We start from the raw sequence: 7,449 nt of genomic DNA, 5'->3' as shown, positions 1-7,449 counted from the left end.
GGGTGAAGGGGCAGTTTCCATCAGCCCCCCCTGGTTTTACTGAAACTGCACCTGTCAGATTAGCCCCATGACTAAGCCCTCTGTCAGGGAGTCCTGCCTTCTACTGCTACTGCCTATCCTGCTGCTGTGTGTGTATGTGTGTGTGTGCGTGTGTGTGTGTGTGTGTATGTGTGTGTGTGTGTGTGAGTGGGTGTGTGTGTGAGTGTGGGTATTTGTGTGTGTGAGTGTGTGTGTGCACGTGCATGTGTGATTGTGTGTTCATGTGTGCGCTTGTGAGTGTGTGTGTGCACGTGCATGTGTGGGTGTGTGTACATGTGTGCGTGTGTGAGTGGGTGTGTGTGAGTGTGGGTATATGTATGTGTGAGTGTGTGTGTGCATGTGCATGTGTGAGTGTGTGTACATGTGTGAGTGTGTGTGTGTATGTCAGTGTGTCCATGCTTATACATGTGCATGTGTGTGTGCATGTGAGTATGTACCTGTGTATCTCTGAGTCTATGTGTTTGTGTGTGTTTGTGTATCTGTGTGGTTGTGTGTGTTCATGTTGACTGCAACAGCTATATTCAGAAAGAAAGAGTAGCCAATCAAGAGGTGGAAATAAGACCCTCTAAACCCACAAAACTAAGCTCCAGTGGGCCCAGTAACATGTGGGGAAATACTCCGCTGTTCACAGGGATATTCCTTTCCCCTGTCGCCATTAATTGCGTAAGAAATGGACAGCCATGGGGGGGGGGTACAGAACAGTCCGCGCGACAGGTGTTTCTGACGGCGCATCCGCGCCGTTGCTGAAAGTGACATGCAGTGACGCGGTCTCACCTGGACATCAGCCACAGAGCGCGCAGCGCCGGCCAGCCAGCCGCTACCACAACAAACTAAACTCGGACAGGGCTGTGCGTCCGCGTGCGAACGGGACCTCTACCGCGGCGCGCCTCCCAGAAAAAAACTGATCGAGTTGGACAGCTGAAGACGCGCGTGAGAGAGAGAGAGAGAGAGAGAGAGAGAGAGAGAGAGAGAGAGAGAGAGAGAGAGAGAGAGAGAAGGGCTAACAAATGTTATTGCTCGGACAAGAACCGGACCGCGGAGAGTGTATGGAAACTAGTCCACGGTGATACTTCTCGGATTGTTTAATTGTTGTATTATTATTAGCCGTATGAGTCATAATTGCCGACGAGCCGACAGCGCAAAGCCACAGAAACAGAGAAACAAATAGCTCCGTTTCTCCATAGGAACAGCTTGGATTGCGAACGCATATTTCCATGTGCCCGATTAACGGACGAGCGTTTCACTCCCAATCGGAATACAGACGCGGTACTGACACCCGCCTCTGGTGAGCTCCTATCCCGGACGGTGACGGAGGCAAGAGCAGGTGAGTCTACCACGGGCTTTCCTCCAAAAAATAATGACACTTTTTTTTATTTGTTTACTGCAGTTTGGTACCATTATGCATTTAATTCTCACAACCAAATTGGCACACACTGCTGATGCCGTCTGTCAGGAGATCGATAATACAGACTATTGGCTACTCGTTCTGGCCGTCGGCCAATCATTATCGTTCTACAACGACAGCCAAGTGGCCTTCTAATAGGATTAACAAGCATTTAAATGTGAACAGCTGGATATTGACGCTGTTCATCTGTTTATTAATTCAAGCAGTGGTTCATTTATTAATGAGAGGAGTTTCGATTCCGCCGTCCTAAGCAAATGTCTTCTCCAAGTCATTACCCCGAAGCAGAGAAGACGGACATTGCTTGCTTGTGATAGTCTACATCACTCGAACTTGGCACCAGGTCTAGGCACAGTGCTGTCTCAATATAACTGTGAGGAAGAGTGGCATAATGTGACTTTTTTAAACTCCTAAAACGCGGCGATTAAAAGGCCTTCGCTATAAAGAAATGATACATCATATCAACCCAATACTATTAAAGTAACAGGTAGCATTATTGAATAAATATAGAATAGCCTAATATTGTTGATAAAAGTGATATAACACGTTATATTATTGCTTGATCTGTTAACTTGCCTTCGTAGGAGTGTTTTTTTTTTTTTTTACACGATATTCTGTATTTAAGTATATCTTACAACACTCTAAGAAGAGATCATTGTCATTTTTTATCATATGTTGTGTAGAATTTTAACACAGAGAGTGTGCGCAGAGATTTTGACTCAGTAAATGTGTGAGCCGTCGTTTGAATGGGCCCAACGTGTAAACATGTCAACTGACTCTCGAGTATTCTTTCATATTGTACGCCAAAAGTGATCAGAATTAACACTTGTGTCAAAGCACTCTCGACACAGCACATGTGTAGAACGAATTACACATGTTATGTTAATGTTTTGAGTGAATGTAGGTTACCAAGCAGGATAAAAAGTTGCATTCGTGGTGCGCATCTCAAGGGTGCCCTTTTCCGTAACTGGGTTGACGATTTTCCTGTGTCTGTCACCACTTAAGTTTGGCGGAGTATGTTTTCCCCGTCGCTGTCCACCGTTGGTGACGAATTGCGATGACTCATCGCGGGGCCCTTGTGAACATTTGACCACTGTTATTCTGGGAGGAGAGCGGGTCAGTTGTTTAGATTGAGTGTGAGAAATAGCCGCGTGTCCTTGACCTCGAGCAAGACCCATTGAAACTAAATCCCCCCCCCGGAGGTCGAATTTCACGTTTGTCTTTTTCTCCATTCATCATTACGTTAGCAAACAGAGGAACGATGACGACAGTAATAATGCCGACTTTGTACGTAGGCTACGTAAGTTTGATCATGCTTAAAAACAATCCGCTTGACCGTCAATAAATTATTGTAGTGCAGTTGATAACTTCCCCGTTGTCCCTTTTATCTGAGATTTCTCTTCAAGGTGTGGAGATGTAAAACGGGAATGATTTGTGTGGTAAAGTCTTTATAAATGTCGTAATCATTATCCATAGGGGGTGTGGATAGCGTGTCAGGTTTCGTGATCAGCTGACATCGAATATGACCTCTGCCCATCGGCACCGACAGGACACTTAAAGCTTGGCGAGTTTTAACTGGTTTTGCACCCGGGTTTGAGCCACTTTCTAAGCTGTTTATTTTTCATTGCTCAATCTATTCATTAGTGCTAATGAACTACGAGCTAACACCGCGGATTACTCGCAGTGAGCCTGTGGTCTCTGATGTCTTTTTAGCGCTTTTCAAGGTTGAAAGGTCTCTAGAAAACGGTCGGTCTCTAATCATGCGCAGTAAGTAGGCACAGGTCTGGGGACTTGAAAAGCCACTTAGGGGAAGCTGGTATGTGTGTTTGTATGACTGAGTAATGCTTGCTATTTGTCTGTATGTGTGTTTGTATGTCTGTGTGTGTATGTGTTTTTCTGTCTGTCTGTGTGTGTGTTTGTATGTCTGTGTGTGTATGTGTTTTTCTGTCTGTCTGTGTGTGTGTGTGTGTGTGTGTGTGTGTGTGTGTGTGTGAGTGTGTAAGTATGCTCACATGCGTGCCTTGGCGTTCAGGGTGACAGCTTGACTTGTGATGCATTAATGGCACCATTTCCAGCCTGTGTTCGGGGAGCTTGCACAGGAAGATCCCCTCTTCTAACTGAACTCAGATTTCTAATGATGTCACAATGGCAGTGATGATGATTTTCCTCCTTGTAATAAAAGTGCGGCTGATTGGTTCAATGTTGCTGTGGTGATCTGGGCTGAATAACAGAAAGCAGAGATTTTTTTTTTTTTCAGAGGGAACAAACATCCTCATTTCTGCCCAGAGTGTTTTGCTAGTCCAGCGAAGGAAGTCCATTACACACTCTTTCTGTTCATTGCCAAAACTAATTAGCATATGGCCCCTATTCTCAGGCCTGTCAGACGCTAACAAGCTTCAATTAGAGGGCCAGATACAGGGATGAGTTGAGCAATAACAATGGCACCGTGTGTGGGATGCAGATGAGGGTATCTAATTGTTTAATCAACCCATTTATGAAGCAAATGCATTTCCTGTGGTCAAGTCCTGATTAGGAATGCAACCTGACAAACGATGATTGAACATGGAATACATTTATACACACACAAATATATATAGAAATATATATATATATATTACATATGCATTATATATTGCATTTGTGTTTGTGTAAACACAGGCAAACACAGGGGAAGAACCTCGGAAGAATACCCCCAGTGCACAAATATGCTGTTTATCTTAGAGGAAAAAGCAACTTAGGAAGAGAGAATGTATTTTTCCAGGAATGAGAAACCGCCAAAACCTGCAGGAAGCACCTGCTCCCTGGTCCTCAATGGGCTGCGGGGGGGAAGCAGAGGCCAGGGGTGAGGGGAGTGTGGGTGTTGGGAGTTGTAGCGTGAAACAGGTGCTGGGCCAGGTGTGACAGTAGGGGGGTTGTTGGACTCAAGTGGTCTTAGTGATGGCCGACCTCATTGGCACACGGATAGGGACACAGACCCAGCCCTAGAGCGCTGGCGACCTACACTGTCAAAAAAGTTATTGTATTTTATTTGACCATAAATACAACTCTTTGAACAGCAGTGACGTTCCATCACCACATCGTTGGTGAAGCTCTGGGTCATCGGAACCAATCACAGGGCTCTCTTGTGGAGAACGGCGAACCAGTTTGTTCAAACACGTCAGGTGGTTGATCGTACACGGTAGCTCCGTCATGGCACCCATGACAAAGCAACCAAGGATCTACTGTCCTGTACGTTTTAATTTCAGGCCTAATTTGGCACCCCTGATAGCGGATTAATGAGGTGTCTAACTGTTAAATGAGGTGTGCTTAGTTAGGGTTGGAGTGAAAACCTACATGACAGTAGAGCTCCAGGAACAGGGTTGGGCAGCCCTGCCTCTAGCTGCTGAATGAGGTGTTCTTTGTTAGGGTTGAAGTGAAAACCTAGAGGATGGCATATACTTGTGTAGAGGGACTGAGCCTTCTGCAACTGCCTGAGCCCCAGCTTCTCCAAACAGACCTGCCGGCAAGATGAGGAGGCGTGGCGATTAATCCTCCCACAGTAAAACAACAAGACAAAACAAAAACCAGGATTCACACAGAGAGAGACACGGAGAGAGAGAGAGAGAGAGAGAGAGAGAGAGAGAGAGAGATTGAGGAAGAGAGAGACAGAGAGAGAAGAAGAGATAGAGGAAGAGAGAGAGGGAAAGAATGCCTCCTCATAAACTGCATCCAAACAGCAGCCATATTCCCTGTGTTAAGCCTGGGCATCTGTGGTACTGCTGGTGTGTGCGATTCAGTGGGATAGGACAGAGATGCAGCCATTTTCTCAGAGAATCTGGTCCTTGCAGCATCGTACTTCCCTGTTATTCATCCTCTGAAGAAACTACACAGCAGTTTTAAATCAACTCTAGAGTTAGAAGTACACTCTTGGAAATAACATGACAGTGAAGGTACATTTTTACATCACATGTCATTTGTCTGGTGCTTTTATCCAAACTGACTTACAGTTGATTAGATTAAGCGGGAGACAATCCCCCCCTGGAGCAATGTGGGGTTAAGGGGCCTTGCTCAAGTGCCCAACACCTGTGTCGATCTTATCACAGCTAGACCAGGGCTTGAACCACCTTGTGGGTCCCAGTCATGTACCTTAACCACTACACTACAGGCTGCCCCTTGTGATGTTTGTTCTTCAAGGATCAAATTTCCAAAATGTACCCTGAAAGTGCAGTAATGTTCTCTTTGGGTACAAATGAGTAAGTTTTCCAAGCAAAAAAGGTACTAATTAATTATATATTTCTGACGAGGGGTACAGTTTTATGTATCTATAGGGTACAACCCCAGCAATAAGCACTTCATACCTTTATTTCTGAAAATTTACTGGACTAAAATATACAAACTCATGTAGCAATATGAATATGAAATATGATTTTTCTTTTTTTATCACATAAATAGGAAATGCTTGGGACTAGTGGGAATAAACATGGTGGACTGGTTCCTTCCCAGGTTTGATAGTTATTACTCAGGATGAGGTTGGTTATGTTCAGACGCTCAGACTTTAAGATGAGGAAGCACTCGAAAGTGCTTGTCATATTGTGTCAACATGAATATGGGTTTTTCCTCATTTTCACACCAGGCCTGCTGAGCACTGATCCAGGAACATAATTTTGAGATGAGGTTCAGCAAACCACCAGCACCAAATTAAATATATCGCCTAGAATCTTCATAGCAAGCCAAAATCCTGCAATAGGTTCTGTCATTTCTCAGGGTAATTTTAGTCACATAATTTGAGGAGTGTGTGTGAACCCTGGTAATCTTACTTGTGGCAACAATGGGCACAGCTAATAGGCAATTAGAAAAAAATATATATATGATTATTGTTTTATTATTAGATGTTAAACAAACTATTTGGGGGCGACATGGCTCAGGCAGTAAGAGCAGTCGTCTGGCAGTCGGAGGGTTGCCGGTTCGATCCCCCGCCCGGGCTGTGTCGAAGTGTCCCTGAGCAAGACACCTAACCCCCAAATGCTCCTGACGAGCTGGTCGGCGCCTTGCACGGCAGCCAATCACCGTCGGTGTGTGAGTGTGTGTACGAATGGGTGAATGAGAAGCATCAATTGTACAGTGCTTCGGATAAAGGCGCTATATAAATGCCAACCATTTACCATTTTACCATTTGCCAGGCCTCGAGGGCAGAGTTTCTCTCTCTCTGCGCAAAGCGGCCTGTGCGTGAGTCACAGCGCATTAGCGGAGACGGAGGTGTTCCTTTTATAAAACAGAGACTGTTATGACTACCAGAGCGCGTTCGCTGTACACACCACCGCGGAGGCTGTGCTGTTCACACACAGTCACGATGACCGACCGGGCTGGCGTGGGGAACAGCACAAAGCACAAACACAAACACAAACACAAACACAAAGCACAATGCTGACTGTGTTCCTGTCACGGCCCGGCTCTACAGTCCCGCGCTGCTTTTACACAACGGTCACACAAACAACTGATGTTATTTTTTATTTCGTCATATTATTAAGTGGCGGCACGGATGGTGCAGTGGGTAGCACTGCCGCCTCACAGCAAGGAGGTCCTGGGTTAGAATCCCCGTCGGCCGGGGCCTCTCTGTGCGGAGTTTGCATGTTCTCCCCGTGTCTGCGTGGGTTTCCTCCGGGTACTCCGGTTTCCTCCCACAGTCCAAAGACATGCAGGTTAGGCCGATTGGAGAGTCTAAATTGCCCGTAGGCATGAGTGTGTGAGTGAATGGTGTGTGTGCCCTGCGATGGACTGGCGACCTGTCCAGGGTGTATTCCTGCCTTTCCAGCACAAAGTTCAAGCGCTGTTTGACTGACTGTTACTGTAACAGATATGCCGCCACGGTAGAACTCGGTCTCAGCCAATCAGCATCCAGGATCAAAACAACCTGTCGTGCCTCCGTGCGATAATGTCTGGCAGACGCTTGCATTTTAATAACGGGCAGAGCGCCGTCATAAAATCATTGGTCTTTCAATGTGTTTAATGGCTTAAAGGTACATTTGGTT

The 7,449-nt window shown here is 45.8% G+C and overlaps 1 protein-coding gene across 3 annotated transcripts in view; it reads left to right on the top strand.

Moving 5' to 3' along the window:
- Positions 1-830: 830 nt before the first annotated feature.
- Positions 831-7,449, top strand: part of gprc5bb (G protein-coupled receptor, class C, group 5, member Bb) — a 25,200-nt gene continuing 18,581 nt past the window's right edge. For 2 of the 3 annotated variants that reach the window (XM_061222352.1, XM_061222344.1), the window contains exon 1: positions 844-1,363. The gene's annotated coding sequence lies outside the window, so the exon portion shown is untranslated. Of the gene's footprint in view, positions 1,364-7,449 lie in introns of all 3 variants that reach the window. The other variant, XM_061222336.1, reaches the window with a different exon arrangement.

Source organism: Conger conger, chromosome 2 (assembly GCF_963514075.1).
Source record: "Conger conger chromosome 2, fConCon1.1, whole genome shotgun sequence".
Classification (NCBI taxonomy): Eukaryota; Metazoa; Chordata; class Actinopteri; order Anguilliformes; family Congridae; genus Conger; species Conger conger.
The sequence above is the reverse complement of the archived record's forward strand: the minus strand, read 5'-3'. Positions and strand labels throughout refer to the sequence as shown.